This window comes from Scleropages formosus, chromosome 2 (assembly GCF_900964775.1).
Source record: "Scleropages formosus chromosome 2, fSclFor1.1, whole genome shotgun sequence".
Taxonomy (NCBI): domain Eukaryota; kingdom Metazoa; phylum Chordata; class Actinopteri; order Osteoglossiformes; family Osteoglossidae; genus Scleropages; species Scleropages formosus.
In genome coordinates this window covers 16,543,145-16,562,341 of record NC_041807.1, presented here as the reverse complement: position 1 = coordinate 16,562,341, position 19,197 = coordinate 16,543,145, and the positions used below count along the sequence as shown (strand labels likewise).

Here is a 19,197-nt window from a genome sequence, read left to right as displayed (position 1 = left end):
AGCAGTCAGTTAATGCAATACTATGTTTTTACCAGCATATAATGTATGAATAGCTGGATATATAAATGATGGGGAGTTAATTTTGGAAAGATAATGTGGTACAAGTTTAAAAGGTACATGGGAGATCAGGAGAGAAGTGTGTCCAAAAAAGATGTTTTCAGACATTTGCTTTTTAAATCACAGGAGGCCAGTGTGAGCACAAGTCTCATAAACAGATGTGAGGGGCTCTGAGTCAGGAAGTCACAGATCCAGCTGCTGCTCGTGGCCCATCTTTTCATATGAGACCAATTCACCCATCTCTACAACATATCGGGTGTCCTTCACAGGTCCGCAAACTGACAATGCAACCCACGAGACCACAGGCAATCCCTGCAGAAGATCCTTTTAATCATTTCTCTTCGTTTCAGGTCCAAGAGTTCAGTGAAAGAGTACAATTTAAACATTTACATATTTAGCTGGCACTTTTCTCCAAAGCAACATTCAACGCTAATCTTCCCACAATTATTTATCCATTTACACAGCTGGCAATTTTTACTGGAACAAGTTAGGGTAAGTACCTTGGTCAACAGTACTACACCTGGAAGTGAGATTCAAACCTATGACCTGTGGGTCCAAAGGCAGCAGCTCCAACCACTACTGTACTGACAAAATTTCTCCACTTCCTTTCCTTCCTTTCCAGCAGCTCCAGAATACACCAAGAAGTGTTGGTGGCCTTACGAGGTGACCTTTCCATATATAAACGCTTATTAAGCGCAGTCTCTGAGGGAGGCCACACCCAGCACGCGGAAGCGCAAGCGGTCCAGTATGGGTCCGTTCCACCAGCAGAGGGAGCTGCAGCTGCGCACCACCTGTCGGATTAACGCCGCGCTCTGACTGCTCGCGCCTCTCCTACGCACTTGAACGCTGCAGAATCTCTACAGCTTCTCAGCCACTGCATTAAAATTCCACTGTGTCAAACATAAATCCCAGCGCGTGAGTCCGGCGTCGGGCCGACACAACGTGCGCCAGACTGCGGTCGCTATCCTGTTCCCCAGGAATGAACGTTCTGGTCAACCAATGAGGTGGCTGTCATGTCAGATCACGGAAAGCATCTCGATTTGCACCTTCGCTCGGTCAACAACAGCCTTGACGACACCGTTGAGCCCAAAACGATCGGTGTCGTCTCTCGGCAGTTCACGGTAATTGCTGGCGTGGCGGGGCATGCTCAGACGCGGCCGCGTTTGTCCTTCCTCTGTGGGGGTTCTCCTTCTCCTCGGCCATTTCTGCAGCTCTTGGTCCAGCCTGCCCTACTTTCCTCCCCAATCTTGCCACTCTGTGAAAAACAGCCAAGGTCCAGTCCCTCCATCTCTCCTGCTGGCGCCCCTCACCACGGGGGGGGGGAGGGCGGCGATAGGCCGCAGGGTCCCACATATCCATGACTTTACCCCTCCCAGGGACTCACAGGACAGAGGCGCAGCTCATTTGCATGCTCATAAATCATTCAAAAGTGACAGGGTAACACTCAAGAGACTAGAAAGTGACGTCAGCTGCGACTCTGCTAAGTCTAGGGTTGAGCGTGAGGAGCGAACGGTCTCGCTGACGCAGCCAAGCGGCTTCGCTCCCGTCTGGGCCCGCGGACTCAAACCCATTCACCAACCCACACACATGCATAAATTTAGCAAGGGGCTGAAATGCGGTGAGCATTTGCAGACCTGTGACTGGAGGGTTATGGGGTCAAAACATAGACAGGGACTTTCCTTCAGAAGACTTCGCAGCCTTACATCTCTCAGGGCAATTAGCAGTAGTGGTTCATGGTGGTTATGAAGTTTAAAAAGATGATCTGAAAATCCCTTGTACAGAAAATTGTACAATATGGAACTCATTTATGAGATTTAGACAGCAGGGGGTGCGGTGGCCAGGCGGGTCCTGCTGTCTGGCGGGTCTGGGGTTCGAGTCCTGCTTGGGGTGTCTTGCCGCAGACTGGCGTCCCCTCCTGGGCGTGTCCCCTCCCCCGCCAGCCTTGCGCCCCGTGTCGACGGGTTAGGCTCCAGTTCGCCGCAACCCCACTCGGGACAAGCAGTTTCTGACAGTGTGCGTGTGGGTGTGATTTAGACAACCATGAGTTGGTTCTCCAAGTATGACATATGAATCAAGAGCATTGTTTTCTCAAAATATAATCCCATAGCTGCTGTCAGAGACTTTTTAAAGCCTACAAAATACTCTCCTACAAATGATAGTTTGAAAGTTGCTTCTCTGAAACAGAAGAAGATGGAAATCCAAGCTCTGGGAGCCGTTTGTGATCCATCTTCACCACTAACGTGATCAAAGTGTAGTAAATCAAAGACATTCAGTTGCCAAACTGGAAAAAAAAAAAATGCCAGGTTATTAAGGTTTTTGGAGAAAACAGCATGCATTACCACTTAAATGCAATACTGTTTTAGTAGTGATTTTATTATAAATTGCTATTGTTACTGCTGTAATTTCCCCTATTGGTGTTTTTAAATAGCCCGCAGTTCTCCTCGTCCCTGCTCTCCGGGGGGGTGTTTGCAAAACAACACCCACCTCGCTACTTTCAACCCTATTGTTATTATAAGCGCAGACTTTTAGCGCGATTTAGGGGCACCGCAGAGGATGGTTAAGGCATCTTGAAGTGAAGCGCGTTACTACGCCTGTTTTCCTAAGTTGGTGAATCTTCGGTCCGATGGAACCGGTCCGGGGAGCCGCTGTTAAGACTGTGACCCAGCAGGAGAAGGCTTAAGCCCAAGATACCGCGGTTTTACTTAGTTTTACTTTACTTGTTGATCCGAGCGTTGGTGGCGGAGGGCGGGCGGACCTCGTGTGCCGGAGGAGGAGGGGCGGCGGTTTTTCTACTCCCTTTCCACATTGTTTCTACATTGTTTCTGCGCTTCGCTACTTTGTTTGTTATCCTCGCTCTGCGCGCGCCGTGTCAAACGAACCCTCCCGCCGTCCCGGCTCACCCTTTTGTACCCGTCGAGGGGGAGGAGAAAGCCGCTCCTCTCTCTCCCATCTTCCCCGCTCCCGTCCCCGTCCCCCGCTTCCTGTTCGAGCGCCAGCGCCAGCGCCGCTCCCAGCTCTCACAGGTGCGCGTCTCCGGCCGGCTCGCGCCCCGAACAGGAAACACACCTGGGCCGGTCATGTGACCGAGCCCCACCTGGGCGTGGAGAGAACGTGTTCGCTCTTTCTCGGCTCCTCAGCTCCGCAGCTCCGCGTTCCCGGCTGCGGCTCGTCGAAGGGGTCCGACTCCGCGCGCCGCGTTCCCGGGAATGCGCGCTCCTTTCGCTCGTCCTCTGCGCCGCTGCCTCGGGTCGGGAGAAAGAAACATGTGAAGTTTTTGTCGTGGCTCCAGGATTTATTCATTTCCGACTGAAGGAGAAGACAAGGGAAAGAAAAGCCCTAAATCGGAGGACTCTGGCGAACTGCGATCGGAAAGCGCGGCTCCGAGGTGAGTTGAACCCTGCGCTGTCTGCGCTGCCTGCGTCGCCTGCGTCGCCTGCGCCGCCTGCGCTGCCTGCGCCGCCGCGGACGAGCCGATCGCTGCCTGCTTTCGTCGGACGGACGGACGGACGGACGGACGGGCAGATCGGTCGGAGCGATCGGGGACATCGGGGCTTTTGACACGGAGTTCGAGCCCATCGATCGCCGTGGGCCAAGTTTCCCGGCGCCGGCGATTCGTCTTTTCTAGTGTACCACCTTCTCTTACTCTGTTTACTCTTCCAGTGTTACGCCGAAACACCCCTTGTTTACACTCCTAGCAACTGTTACACTGGTACATTTTTTCACTCCTAACACCGTTTCCGTGTTCTTCGTGCATTGTTACACTTACTGTTGAATTGGTACGTTACCGTGATTCACCGCTACTGGTGTTTTCTTTGTATATCAAGAGACTATGTGGATACACTGTTAGTTGTACTTGTTTCCTTTTACACTGTTAGTGTTACATTGGTGTATTTATACATTGTTGGAACATTGATTGTTACACTGGCACCTTGTTCGAGGGGTATATTGTACAACAATGTTGCACTCTTAGTCCCATTTATTTTGTTAGTTCTAGATTGGTATATGTATGTGTATACTTTAGCCTAGGGTACAAGTACACGTTTAGACCAGTACACTTATTATACAGTGTTAGAGGGGTACATCAACACACTTACTGGTACACACTGTGGCACTGGACACTGACACACTGTTACTGGTACATTGATGATACACTGTTTCAGTTCTACCAGTGGTACATTGACACAATGTCACAGTATTGGTACATAGACACACTGTTGCCCTGGTACTTTGATACACTGTTGCAGTTGTACAAGTGGGACGTTGACTCACTTGGAGTGGTACATTGTTACAGTGGTACATTAATATAGTGAAAGCTGTACGTCGGCACACTTGGCGTTACGCATTACGGTGCGAGAGTGTGACACGGAGAGCTCCGTGTGTGCGTATGCTGTAGGGGCACAGCACACGCTCTAACTTCTGTGCTTTTTCACGAAGCCTCCCCCTCAGCGCGGTGTTCGAGTAACGAGAGCAAGACTCCCCGCGACCCCCCCCCTCCCCGCGCTCTTTTTCACATTCCCCTTGGCGATTTGGAGGAGGTGCCGCCGCCGCTCACGTTCGTCCCTCATCGTACCTTGAATAACGGAAGCACCTCCCATGCGAAGGGTAGAGTGGAAAGTACACTGCCCGCCGGCCCCCACAGCGTTGTGTGTCAGCGTAACTGTTACAACGTGAGCCGAAATCTCCGCCGACGTGCGTTGGGGCCCCTGTGGCTCCTGTCCAAATTCCACATTTACACACAGGCACGCACAGGGCTCCAGTACTATCACGTCCCCGGGATCTCCAGCCCGAGTAAACCTTTGAAACTCGTGCATCCGTTTTTGACCAAGTTGGCATCGCACCGAGTTCCGTGCAGGCAGCGTGTCACTTTACCTGGGTTCAGTGTTACTGGACAATGCGAGAGCCCTGTTTTGCATGTTTTTGTGTGTCTCTGTTCCTCTTGATCAGTGATTGCCTTGTTTATTTGTTTTTGCTCTTGAACGTGGACACAGTGGACCCATTCATGTGCTTCCTGGGCCCCCGATGCGTTCTGCCCAGTCGTACCCGTCTCCTCCAGGATTGGTGCCTGCTCTCACTGTACAGCCTTGTTTCCCCTGGGAATCCCTCGTCCCTGTCCTCCCGCCATGTCTTCTCCCCTCACCTCACGTGAGGACAGGGTAAAAGGAAAGGATGCACTGCAGGGATTATCCTCTTTTTTTTTTTTTTTTTTTTTTTCTCTTTTTAAATTTAAAATAACACTGTGCAGACGTGTTCCTTCTGGAAATTCCAGCAGAGCAGGATTAGAGTGACTCTCTGACGGCCGGTTCGGGGAAGTGGGGTAGGTGTTTGGGTCAAAATTCTTGGGCTTCTGGGCTTGGGCCCAAGGTGTGCTGGATTTGAACCAAGCAAGTCAGGTGTTTACTGGAAGCGCAGGCCATCTGAGACCAGCAGTGCCCCGTGGAGGGGTTACCGAATTCTTTGTGAATAAGCAGGAATAGGTTCGCCTCAGGGAAACAGTTGCTAATTGCTGAAAATATATTTTTTAAGATCCTTTAAATGTCTGCTTGCCGCACTTATTAGTCCTCTGATACCTATACTCATATTTAGGCTAGAATAACACTGTTTGGGAGCAGGTGATCATGAGGGAGGGGGTTGTCAGTACTGATCAGCTGCAACATCCGTGGCTTCTGAGGTACGTGGATCTGCCTCGACAAATTGGTGCTGTTTGCCTTCGGAGCAGAACGCTGCGGCGAGAAACTATTTTGTTTACTTGGATACGGCAGGATGTAGCAGCGGGAACGTCCTCGGTGGGTTTTCTTTCAGGTTCTTCGCTCTGCTTCTTGCGAGACCGTGCCCTGTGGCAGGAGAGTGTAGATCCGCCGGGCTTCTCGTCTCGGCGAGCGTCGGCATCTGCGTTCGTAGGGGTCGCGTTAAACGACCGCCGGAGTTGTTCTTATTCTGTTCCTGTTCATCTCAAATCCGCACACCTGTGCGGTTCTGTAGAAAACCACAAGTGCGGACTTTGAGTTCTACGGAACCTCCGTGAGGGCGCTGGACTACTCTGTTGTGTTTTGTGTCTAGTGCAGGTAGTTCGCGAGTTATGACGCAAGTTCCGTCTAACCCAACTTACGATGGCCGTCCCATTCCATTTATCTTACTTGAGTCCTGTCGTTAACGATACGATAATATTGTCGTGCTGCCACGTCGCATCCATATTCGTTCGTTCGGTCTCTGTCAGAGCTCGGGTGGCGGGCAGCGGATGTGTTCGGTGCGCAAACTTTTTGTTTGCGATTCCCTTCAAGTTACTTTTTCCGTAAAACAGCTAGCAAGGGAAAGGGCGAGCGTTCTGTTGGCGATGACGAAGCTGACGGCGATATATTTTGAAATGAAAGTGAAAGTAGTAGTGCAACATGAAAATATGTTTATGATGCTGTTCTGTGTTTGTTACCGTTTTGTATTAATATGAACATGAATAATTTGTGAAGCTACTAAAAAAAGTATAACAACGCCCATTGTTTGATGCAATGTAGATTTCGTGAATGTTAATTGTTCCTACGTCCTTATGGTTCGTGTGTATTGAGGGCGTGGTGGCTCAGTGGGTAAAGCTGGTGCCTCACGGATCCTGAGCTGCTTGGTGTGCGTGGGCTTCGAGTCTTTCTCAGGGTGTGTGGAGTTTGCGTGTTTCTCCCAAAACTCGCACCCCATCAATATGCATGGAAGAACGCACTGGACAACCCCTTCCTTTCCTGCCATGCCTTGGAAACCATGAAAGTGAGTCAAACTGGACTTGATGGCTCTTGCCCCATCCATCCACGATTCTCGTAATAAAGGGTGGGTTTTGACTCAAAACAAGGTCATCGGAACAGAACTGTTTTAAGCAGAGGATGGGCCGTATATCCATCTGCCGCCCGGTTGGACGCTGAGCTGCAGCAGCAGCCTTGCTTTGGGGCAGGCCTGCTAGTAACGTGAGGGACCGGACCCCCTGTGTCTGGGATTGGTGGCAGAGCTGGGGGAACTGCCTGGTGCCTTGCTGTATTTATCGCGCCCACTAATTTGAGTGTGTGTGCATTCCCAGCCCTCTGACTTGACCTCATCTGAGAGACCCAGTGCTTCGCTGAAGTGTCCGCTGTCGTTGAGGGTGTGGGTTTTGAGGGTTTGCGGTTGTCTGGGTCACAACTCGGTCTGTTGTTTCAGGTTGGTTCTGGGTTGGTGGTCTTCTCAAGCAGCTTTACATTCTTGGATTGAGATGCTTCCATGCTTTGGGTTCAGTGACCACAGTGAGTCATGTGGTGCGTTGGCATTTCTGTTAGATATATGTATGCGTGTAACTTGGATGGCATCAACGTGACAAGGTTGGAGGGTGCCAGTGTTACCCGGGGAATGTATTTGAGAATAACGCCAAAGAGTTATTACTGATATTATTTGGTCCTGGCAGTATGTGACAAAATGTGATGCCACTGGATGCTTTTGACCCCAGCCCCACCCACGCCACACCTTACCCGACAGCACCCTCCCTGAGCTCGGTCTGTGCGGCTAACGAAGCCGCTGAGGCAGCGACAAGCGCTGTAGGCGAGATCTCACCCTTTCTCACGCCTTTTAATGAACAGCTGTTGGCGCTACTGAACCTGTGGGCCAGAACCCTTCTGCATCGCCCTCACACATAACGCATGCCGTCGCCCACCTCGTACCTCCTACTCCCAGAGCCATCCGCTCATCCCTTCTCCATGGTTTCGCTCTCATTCTGCTTAGTGATTATGGTCAGACCCAAGTGGTTAAAGGGTCATTTTAGATGTCTCGTTCGAACCCGGCAAGGAATCCCTTGGGGGGGGGGGGGTATCCTTTTCACTCTTTAAAATTGAGATGCATGAAGCTGTTGTGCCTTTTTCCATATTCAGAGTGGAGATGATGATGATACGGCACAACCAAATTTAATTTGGCTTATTATTTTTCTATTTCTGTAACCTGGAAGCCAATTCGTCTGTATCTGCGTTCAATCTTCAATGAATTCATTAAGAGTTCTGCAGAGGGGGAAAGAAACTATTCAAACTCTGCTTGGCTTACAGAGAGAGAGAGAGAGTTTCAATTGTCTGTTATTGTCTATTTTAAGGGGTCTGTAATTCTCAGGGAAGTACTCTGCTAAACCCACAAGGGACACTTTCAGAAGTCTGTTTTTGTTAATCAGATGCTTACATAATTTTTTTAAAGCTTTGTTCTGTGCACTACATCTTTTCTAAATGTAGAATTAAATAGTTTAAAAAAACAAAACAAAGTGGTAGATGATATTAGAACTTGGGGATGGTTGATTTGCAGAGGTGCAATTCCTGCCTTTGCAATTTGTTTTAAGGAAATTTTTAGTTTTAGCCATAAAGAGTGAGTGAAAACTGCCATACCCTATTGTTACCTGATGTGCCCCCCCCCCCTCTGTCGCCCTCTCTCTCTCAGAGATCACTTTTGGTATGTCGCTGCATTAAAGGCCCATTCAGGGAAAGGACTAATTTTCCGAACGTGAGCAACGACGCGGCTAATCCTCAAACAGAGCGACTGCCTCGCACCAGGATTATTTTTAATTATCATTTGTACAATACAGCTAATATTAAGTCCTGCTGCTTTGTGTTAATAGCCTAGTAGCAGTAGGATATTGCTTTCCTCTTACGTGCGCTTTTGGTGATTAATTATGAAGAGGAAGAAAAATGGGCAGCGGCCCAAGGCTGCTTTCTGCAAGGCTGTTTCGGGGGGGGTGACAGATGTGGGGGCTGGGGTCACTGTCCTGACTGCAGCTGCCGATGAAGGTCAGTCCAAGCTGCACTCCTCTGATACTGAGGGGGTGATGAATCGGCGAGGTAGCCATGTCAGCGTCTCCAGTATTTGCGTTCTGATCTTTTTTTTTTAAGTTGATGAAACATTAAGTTGCTTTGCAATCATTGATAAAAGGATATTTTTCTCTCTTTTTTTCCCATTTATACATTTGAATATTTTACTGAACTAATCCAGGTCAAGTGGTGTGCTACAGGGTCCTACTGAAAAAAAAAACCCTTCTGGTACTTGAACCAGGAACCTTCTTTTTAACTCCTATGTTCTCTCTGCTCCTGGTAAACTGTACTACGATATCATTGCTTGCAGTTAAAGTATGACTTTAGTGAGTTAAACTGATTTATTTGAACATGTCTTTCTTTAGTAGCAGTATTCAATATTCCACTGCACTACCACATGTTACTTGTGGAGTACTTTATGGGGTCTGTTATTCTTTTTGCCAAGTTCATTTCACAAGGCTACAACTCCACATCGACTCTCCATGAATGTCACAGACTTGTCAATAAATATGCTCCTTAACATCTGTTGGGGTCCCGAAGAAGTGTTACTATTGGAGTTCAAGAGGATCGTCTAATTAGCCCTGTGAGCGCTGCTTCTGGGTCGGGGTAATTTGTTTCCCATGTGTTTACTTGCAGTAAATCACGACTCTGTCGCTGGACTTAGTGGCAGAGCGGGCCAGAGGCCAGCACATTCCAACCCTGCTCTTGATTTGGTTTGTCAGGGAAGTGCGGAGCTCTCTCAGAGTCTGCTAGGTTCATGTGTATGTTTTCTTACCCAAGGGTCAACCCTTGCACTTCCCCAGGGAGCCCAATCTGAAAATAAGGTCTACAGATCGGGGCAGCTTGATTATTTTCTTAAAGGCTGGAAGGTCTCCAGGCTCTCCTTGGCCTTGCTGCCCTCGAAGGTGCATTCCTTAGTGGGGTGATAAGCTCCTGGAATCCCAGCGATTCCCATAAACATGTCAGCGGGGTTAGGCAGCCCATCGATGGTAATCGCCTCCCGCTATGCCTGTCTGTACACCACCGTGTTTCAAACCGCTGGCCTTCACTTGGATTTGGGCATTGATCTAACTTCAGCCTTGCCTCGGGCTGCAGTGCTCGTCTTAAGAAAAGTGTTGTGTGCTCTCTACGCAAAGCAGGTGCTGCCTTGCCTCTTTGTGCTTTCCGCTCCAAGGCTGTCCTCTGGTAGGGTGAGGACGTTCGTTCATCCGGACTGAGTCAACCACACAGAGGGATTGCAAGCAATACAGGCATCCTTGCATTTACAAACTCTTTATCCAAAATTTAGCTATAACGGTTCTTGGCTTTTGATACCCAGTTTTTGAGTTACGGAACGAAAAAAGACCAGTACAGCGAAGTTTATCTGATTCGTGTCCAAAAAAAATGTGGAAGTCTTGTATTTCACAAGTGAAGTGTAAGTGCTGTGCTGTAATGTGCTGTAGTCTGCAACTGTAGCATCCAGATCTCCGTCTGTTGGTGTGTTAGGAATGTGACCGTGTTGCTTTGGTTATGGCATTTTAGGAAGTGTATTGAAATTCCACAGGAGTGGAGTTATCGAGTGTGTTATTTCATTGAATGATTGCAGAGATAGCCGAACAATTGGCAGGAAAAGTCCAGCTGATGGTTTTTGGGCTAAGCGTGCACATTTTGGCATACATAAGTGTGCAGTTTTAGAAAGTTGTTTCCAATGAACGTGATGTGCTCAAGCGCATCCCTGCTTTGTTTATTGCTCATCCTGTAACTGTGGACCTGGGATTTTCAGGGGAGACAGAAAACTGTCCTGGGATTTCCAAGCATGGTCTGGAAATAACACGACTAAATTTTTCTTTTTAAATTCTTTTTTTTAATTGTTTGCTGAGATGTATGTTGCGTTGGAGAAAAATGTCAGCTAAATTAATAACTGTAAATGTGTGTTATATTGTGTTGAAATTGTGGGTTGATGGTTGTACAGGTGTTTTACAGTGTTTCAGTGATCATTGGGAATATTAGGTTGTTTTCAGATGGGCTGGGAATGCGTTATTATTTTGCCCCATTGGCTTTTGGTATTTAAAATATTTATCTGTGCTGTTTTCAGATACGAATTAGTTTAGTAACTCAAAGGTTGCCTGTAACAATAAGAAAACCCAGACTGTATAGGTTTCCAGAGTTTGTGCGCTATGTAAACATGCCAAAAGTGTGTTACAGTCATGGGTTTATATATGCAACCACTCGCTTAGCAGTTTTCTCCCTTAACCTTGGGGAAGGTTTCTTTTGGCAGAAATTGTTGAAAGTTAATTTCCGTCCTCGTTGTGGACTACGAGATGTCTGTTTCGGCTTGACCTTGGAGCTGCAGCACCACCTCGAAGTCCGGTCGGCAGGCGCTTTTTGCACCCGCGCCGTGGATCATTGTGGCTTGCAAAAAAATTGTATATGTTTATGCATGTGCAGACAAAAGAGGCCATGTGTTGGCGTTTCCTGTTTGGCTCCTGCTGCTGCTGCTTCCTCTCAAACCTCCAGAATTGCTGCAATGATCTTCCTGCTGGCCAGACCTGTAATGACAAGGGCGGCTGCGACTGGGGTCAGTGCCCCCTTTTATGGAAGTCGTGTCGCTCGTTTCACTCCTCTTCCAGTGTGGGCCCTTGCAGCTTGCGATGTTTACAGCCGTCCGGCTGCCAATTTGGACTTCCAGATCGCATCAGCTTCCAGAACGCGGCCTTTTTTCCGCCCGCTGTTTCGGTGTGATGTGGGACAGTGGTTGCCGGGACTCCGACGGTTCGGAGCTGCACAGGGAGTGAGCCTAAGCTTGACTTTATTTACAGCGTACTGATGCTGATGTTGTTCCAGCTCTTTTATTTATTACGGGAAAGTTGTGCAGCCCTCCACTGAGCTCAGAATGGCATTTCCGTCTGTCTGTGCTCTCTAGGTGAGCTCTCAAAAGGCATGGACTCCGTATTTCCTCCCCCTTTCTCCATTTCTGACCCCCCCAACTGCAAATTCCAGACTTTGTACCTAAAATAGTAGTTTTTCCATAGCAGTGTTTCGCACCTGGGGCTGAAATTTTTTAGTGAATGTTGTACTTTACTGTTTTGTAGTTAGTCGGTCACATGGAAGTAGTTGAGCTTTATAGGACTGGTAAAGTCCCAGCATATTTTGCTGAATTCTTTGGTCCGCTGTACCGGAATAGGAGCACATGGGAAACGTGTCTGATGCCTTCTATGGTGTTGGTCTTTTTGGTCTGTGGTGCTGTTGTATCCGGTTTTGAAAAAATCAGATTACCCAAGGAATGAAAACTTACAAGAATGTTCTTTAGTAGGAAGAAATAACTCCCAGACAGTTTTGAAAATTCTCCATTATTTATAACATTTATGTTTATTCTCTTAGCTGATGCATTTCTCCAAAACGACACATGCTAAAGATACTTAAAATTATTTGCCCATTTTTTTTTCCAGCTGCATACTTTTCACTGGAGCAATTTAGGGTAAGTAGCTGAATCAGGGCCACTACAGCAGGGGGTGGGATTCGAAACTAGGTCTTCACATCCAAGGCCATAGCTCTAACCGCTACACTATCTGCTGCTGATTCTTGAACGGAAGTCCTTTTTCTGGAGTTTAAAAAGCTCGTGTGTTCAGGACAGGTCCGGTTTGGACGAGTAAGGCTGGAGTAAACGTGTTGCGACACGGAACGCTCGCCACTCGCACCACGAGGGATGTGCATGTACACCCAAACATGTTTGTCTCAAAGGATGAGTAACCAGAGCGTGGTCCTCTTGAAATTATGACAAACCGCAATGGATTGAGGGTGTGACGGTTTGCACTATATTACAGCTGCCCTATCAAGAGACTGACTTTAGCACATACTCTTGCTGATAAGGAACCCTTTTTAAAGCAGTCATAAGAGCTGCTTAAACCGGTGAAGTGTTTTCGTTCTGATCCACCTCGCCTCCTTTCATACCCTAGATGAGAAAAGAGTGGGGAAAGTTTTTTTTTTTTTTTTTTTTTTAATTAATATTTTGACCCCAGTCTCACTCATGCGCTTATGTTCCAGTTCCAGACCACCTCATACAAGTGCTCTGGAGGTTCAGAATCTGGTTACTCTTGGTAAAGTCAATGATGCTGGTGGGCATTCTGAACTGGCTGTTTCTAATATAGCTGGTTGTTGGCCAAATAATTCTGAATTTAAGCATTAAAAATAAACCAGACAGAACATCATCAGGCTTAAAATGGGGAGACGAGATACTAGATGCAAGTTTAAATGTTGCTGTTGGGTTTAAGGGCAATAGTGATCCGAAGATATTAGAATACAGCGATGAGCAGCCCAGGATATTACACACTGACACGAGCCACACACCAGAGATGCTACATATACCCAGAGAACGTACACAAGTAGAGTCAAAAGTTTGTCTGCTTCTTGAACCCTCTTCCAACATCGTCGCCCAGCTTGAAGAGTTGAAGAGTAAAGACTAGCTGAGTTCAGAGATCCTGTTTCCATGTGCTCTTGTGAGAAGGACCAGGAAGCTGTTGCAGAGAGGTGTAAATTTGACATATTTAAGTATTTAAATGTAAACGCAGCTTCGTAATGAGTATTGACCTGTCTTTTTTTTTTTTTTAAAAAATATCAATCGTAACCATTGACTTTTGACCCCAGCCAAGAATCCTGGCGTTTTTTTTGTTTTTGTTTTTCACTTGAACATTAGACATCACTTATTAAAGATTAATGCAGACGCAGGGTTGTTTTGCCGGCTTGACTCTCCTTCGCTGTCTGCAGCACGGATTCCTTGCGAAAGCAGAGGAAGCGGTCGAGTTCGGCTTTTAACTGGATTGTTTCGAGCTGCTGCTGCTGGGTCCACTCAGGGGGAGCCAGAGATGCTGCAGGGTGTCTCAGGTGAGAGCGGGTTGGGGAAAAAAAACGGGGGGGTTCGCGCTTCACAGAGGTGATGCGGTGTGAAATGTTCTGTAAGTGTTTCGGGCCCTTCCTCCACTCCTAATATCAGAGCCCTTTAATGTACTTATGGGGTAAAACTCTATAAATACCCCCTGAGAGGCTAGCTAAAAATAAATCCCTTGTCTTCCGTGCCTGCTTTCTACAGGGGGTTTGACCAGACCTATTGTTGTTAACGTCATAACTGGATCCCAGCTGTCATGAAGAGTAGTGGAGTAAAGTACACTGCGTTTTTCTTTCTCAATAGCACCAATTTTATTTGAACACACTCATGGATGGGTGATTGGTGACAGTGATGAGATACCTGCCAGACAGGTTTAATTGGGAATCAATCTGCCGGGACGGGCAGCATCGCAAGCCACGAGAACTGGTCCTCTGCTCACTTGTGGCCCTTCTCTTCCTCAAAAGCGAAGGCTCGCTCGTCCGCCACCACTCCAAAGTAATCCCGGGCAAGGCTGCAAATCCTGGAATTCCTTATAATGCAATCTGTCATCTGATCAATAATTTAATTCTATCCGCGAGCCAGTGTGTCTGACTCCAATCGCACCTGCGCCTCCCCCTCTGACTCCCACCGTTTCCCCCCCACCCTGCCACAGCCAGGTGGGTGTTGTGTCCTTGTTCTCTCTCTCTCTGTGTGTGTGTGTGTGTGTGTGTGTGTGTGTGTGTGTGTGTGTGTTTACGCGTCCTTCTCACCCCCGCCTTGAGGCGGTCTGTATCAAATGCAGGATCTCATTAGGAGGTAAGGAGCAAACAGAGGGGTGAGGGATAAGGGCTCTGTTTGACTCGGCTTGGTGAGCAGCAGGCTGCCACCCCCTCACCCCCACGGAGCAGATCCGTGCCGCAGGTCACCGTTACGGCTCAAGGACACCAGGGCCCACTCCTCTTCATGTGATGCCAAGTAGCTTGGCCTCCTCATCCTTCGCTCTGTTTGTGAAATCAGTGATTTTGGAACCGGCTGATGCTTGTTTTAATTTATCCTACATGAAAGGCTGTTCTGATGGTCATTTTGACCGCACTTTCTTCATTCTTACCGATTGGCACTCCGCTTGTCTCTTTTCATGTGAATTTTACAGTGTCCTCTCCAGTTTGTTTGCAACCCCTGCTAGGGAAGTATGGCTCTCTGCTCAAAGCTGACCGTTTGCACTTGAGAGCACAGTGGAACATTCCCCGTATATTTACTATTGCATTTATTCATTTAGCAGATGCCTTTCTCCAAAGCCACATGCTGCTCAGGGTAAACAAAAGTGAATTTCAGCAATGACGCATGAAAGAGTTGGTCCAATACCGCTGTATAGCAGCTTTTTTAACAAAAAATATTGTGAAGGCTTATGGAACAACAGACCAGGAGAGAAGTGGGTCTGAATGTGTTTTTTTTTTTTTTTTTTTTTTTTTTCCTTTTTTGAGGCTCTTTTTGAATGTCGAGGGATTCAGCAGTTCTGAGTGAGAGGGGGAGATCGTTCCACCACACTGGAGCCAGATGAAAAGCCCAAAGGTTCTTGGTTTTTAGACCAAGTGCGGCACCGCAAAGTGACTAGAACTGGAGGAGCCGAGCAGTCTGGTTGGCGTATAACAAGTGATCAGGACTGGTAGGTGTGGGTAAGCAGATCTGCTGATGGTCTTCTTGGCTGTAACCAGAGTGCTGAAGTTTAAACAAGGAGCTAGAGGAGGCCATTGGAGAGAGGACAATATACCACATTTCTTCCCACCCTGGGAGGGGGGATCTGTGTCTGCTTAATGTCGGCTGTTGGAAGGGTGTCCTTACCCTACCAGTCACGGTATGGCATTCCTTTTGTCCCCGTGGAGTTTCGCTTTGTTCAGAGCGGAATGTCCTCTTTTTTTTTTTTTTGTCCATTGCTGCTTAATGGCTGGACGTTCTCCTGCAGCCAGCATGCAGACACCCGATCGGCATGACTGGCCAGGGGGGGCCACGTCCACATGCGCAACTTAAACATTGTCAGTACAAAAGCCGGCGCTTTTTATACAAGGTCCAGTCAGCCTGTTGCATGACACAGAGGGTTAGATGTTTTTTAAAATACTTTTCTTTGTAAATATTTGTTTCCAAAGCTGAATTTTTTTTTTTTTTTTTTTTTTTTTTTTTTTATGAATTACTGACAGTCTCCTGATCCCTCTTTTTATGATTGGTAAAGTCACCAAGGAATTATTGTGTTGTAATAAACTGGACAATAGAATAATTACGTTTTGAAGGCCAGAGCAGCACCTCCAGCTTTTGCAGCAAATCGTAGCATAATGAACAATCAAGGGTTTAATTAATTAAGTTGGTCTGGAATATCAATCAGAAGGCTCTTCTGCAGTCCTGTCAAAGGGAAACATAATTATGACTGACTGGGGGTGGTTTGTGTTGGTGGATGGATTATAATATAAAAAAAAAAAAAAAATTATTTTTTCCCCCCCAATGTTCATTTCTGTATTTTCCCTTCCCTGCTGTGTCCCCCGCATCCATCACATTTGAAGTGGTTTATTTGTTCTGCCGGAGGTGCATGTGCTGCTCATGGCTGTACCGTGCATTTTGGGGGCTGTGCAGCGGACCCAAACAGAAGCACTGGTCACTTCCATTGCATTTGTTCAGCCTGCCACTCTTCTTGACCTATGAACGTGGCACAGCAATGGCCTGGCCACTGCCTTCCTGCTTCTTGGAGCATTTCACTTCACCACAGTGACTGTGAGTGCCCCCCTCCACTCACCCCATTAGGTGTGCAGTTCTTTCCCAACTACTCTTCTGAAACTGTCAGCTGTTTTCCTTTATCAGTATTTTTTTTTTGTTTTGAATAATGATCTCTCTGCACTTGAGTAGATAACATTTTTCTTCCTAAAGGAAATTTTGTTGGGGCTGTTAAGACTGCTGTTAAGAGGCAAAGACAAAAGGAATGTAATGGAAATATTTAATTTTTTTTTTTTTTTTTAGCGTATTCACAGTATGGAATTTGAGAAGCTTTGCAAAGGAACCAATTAAAAAGGTGTTTGTTCCCTGCATGTAGCCGCCTAATTAAGACAAGAATGGGTTTTTGATCTCCATCAAGTCGCGGTCACAGATGCGATGTCTCATTGTTTTGGCATATGGCTCTCCTCTGGAGTGCGGTCGAGGCTCTTCTGCCTCCTTCCCGATCTCCACGAGGGAGGGTGTGGCCCAGCACCTGGCAACAAATGGCAGCAACATTCACAACACATATCCCCTTACTAAGGTACCCTAGTATACTCTGCGTATTTTACATACAGTAGGAAGCTTTAATACAGGGAATTAAACGTGTTGCCAGATTTTTGTAAGGACTCCCACTGCATCCTTGTTTAACCCGACAGATTAAATGATGCAATTTCTCAAAGAAGCAGACTAATACAGTTTTAAACAAGGGAAAGTTTCTCATATTTAGGGCTACGTGGTGTTTTGCTGCATGAGTCATGTTAGCACAGCGCTAAGCCTCGGTGACGGGCCTCTGTTACTGATCGGGTGTATCTTTGCAGACCCCCCGAGGGCTGACAGCCATTAAAGTGAAGTGCGTTCAGTCATTTGGTGGGCGCCAATGATAAGAGCATTAGGCTCCCAATATCTGGGGTGTAAGTTTGGTTTTAAAATTGTTGCAGTGGTCAACAAGCGGTTACGCGGGCGGATAAGCTGCGCGATGTGGGCTTGCCGAAGCCCCTGCTCTGCCTCGGCGACGTTGTTTATCTGAAGAGGATAATTTCCGAAAATCTGCGCGCGAGCCAGCGTTTCCGAAAATGCTCCAAGAATCTCCCTCATGTTGCTTTGCGTAGGCTTTCCTGCCCTTGCATTTTCTATTGTAGTGTGATCGGGGAAACTGGTCTTAACTTTTTTTTGGTTTGGGGCCTGGCGAGAAGATACGCTGGGAACTACATCTGAAGCGACTTTGCTTTTGCTCGACATGCCGGGACTTGTTGAATCTGCCTTGCACGGAGCACAAAGAATGGGCCTGAGAATGGAATGTGGTAGTTCAGGCCTCCGGCTCAAGGTCTGAGAGAGGGGAGGCGGGGGGGACTTTTGCGAGTGTAATAAATTAACCTAAAAGTTGCGCTCTTTCAGCCTGTGAAATGAATATGTATCAAAAAGTAATCTGATGGGCGAATAAATATGCCCTATGAAATATTTAGCGTTTAGTGTATTGGCCAGGTCACACACACTGAACCTTCTAAGACTAACAATTGCTTGCCGTGTTTAGGAAATTCAGGTGACCAGATTGATTTATTGATACAACCGACATGGAGGTCACCTGACTATTGATTTAGGCACTGATGTGCAGGCTGGTCACAGTCCTTGTGGAGGGCCGTGATGGGTCCTTTGAGACGGTCTGTCCTACTTCAGAGTAATTCACCCGCCAAGGCGCAGGATGTGTTACGGTCCTGTCGGTTTCTGGATTGCATTATCAGCCTGCTCAGAATCTCTGACAGATGTTCGCAGCTCCTCGATGTAGGGAAAGACACTGGTAATCACCACAGCCACGGGATTGGTTCGTTTTCAGCAGACATTTAAAGGGGGCTGATTTCTTCTATGCCATTATCTCCACGCTTTTAGATGCGGTTTAAAAAAAAAAAAATATATATATATATATATGATAAATGCTGCTGTCGGCCCAGTTGAGTGCATTGATGCAGCTATCTGATTTTTATTTTTAACCGAGTTTCGCCTTTCTGGGTGTGACTTTAAAACCCGCCAGTCCCTCGCACATGGTAAGTAACCTGTTTTTCACAGTTACCACATGCACTTTTGCATTGTCGCAGCTTATCTGCACGTGTCACTTGGCGGTGCGGTGAGAGGACAGGTGAGCCGAAGCGGTCCTCGCTGATGGGTGGTTGACAGGCGCGTGCGGACACTGATGTGCCCGGCAACTCTCGGTCGTGACAGATCAGCCCTCTCAGCTGATTTGTGCCCCGCTGGCCGCGTTCTTCCAGGAATGTGTGTGTCTGTTCGCTGTAGGCTACAGGGGCAGCCCTTGTCGCCACCGCCTGTCAGGCTGTGCTCCCTTCCCGCCCGGCTCTTGTTTCCCGCTTCCTCAGCTCCCGCTTCCCTAAGCTGTCTGAATTAAGCTCTCCGATAGATATGCACGTGGACAGAGGAAGCTGCTGATTTCGAGTGCGCCGGATTTGTTTCCAGCCCTATCGCTGACTCTGTGATGCAAATCGGATTGTTGTTAAAATAAACGGACGCGGCACCTGACCACAGTCTCTGAGAATACGGAGGTCGACCGCGCTTCCTCGGTTATACCCTTTTGCCATATTTGGTTGTTCAGGCCTCGGGAGGAACAATGTATACGTTTAACTTTGTGATAGGATTGGAATTTTCCAATATTCCGTCGCAAAGATTATTGCCTCGTATGAAATCTGGCCGAGCTCTGAAGATCCTCGTGATTTTGCAGCGGGACCTGTTTTTCTCAGATTTAAAGAAGTTCCTGCTTGCGTAATAGATATT

At 47.5% G+C, this 19,197-nt stretch overlaps 1 protein-coding gene across 1 annotated transcript in view; it reads left to right on the top strand.

Annotated features, from left to right (window-relative positions):
- Positions 1-2,484: 2,484 nt before the first annotated feature.
- The window catches only part of LOC108931533 (plexin-B2-like), a 79,947-nt gene continuing 63,234 nt past the window's right edge, over positions 2,485-19,197 (top strand). Inside the window, exon 1 of the mRNA XM_029259113.1 lies at positions 2,485-3,442. The gene's annotated coding sequence lies outside the window, so the exon portion shown is untranslated. The remainder of the gene's footprint in view (positions 3,443-19,197) is intronic.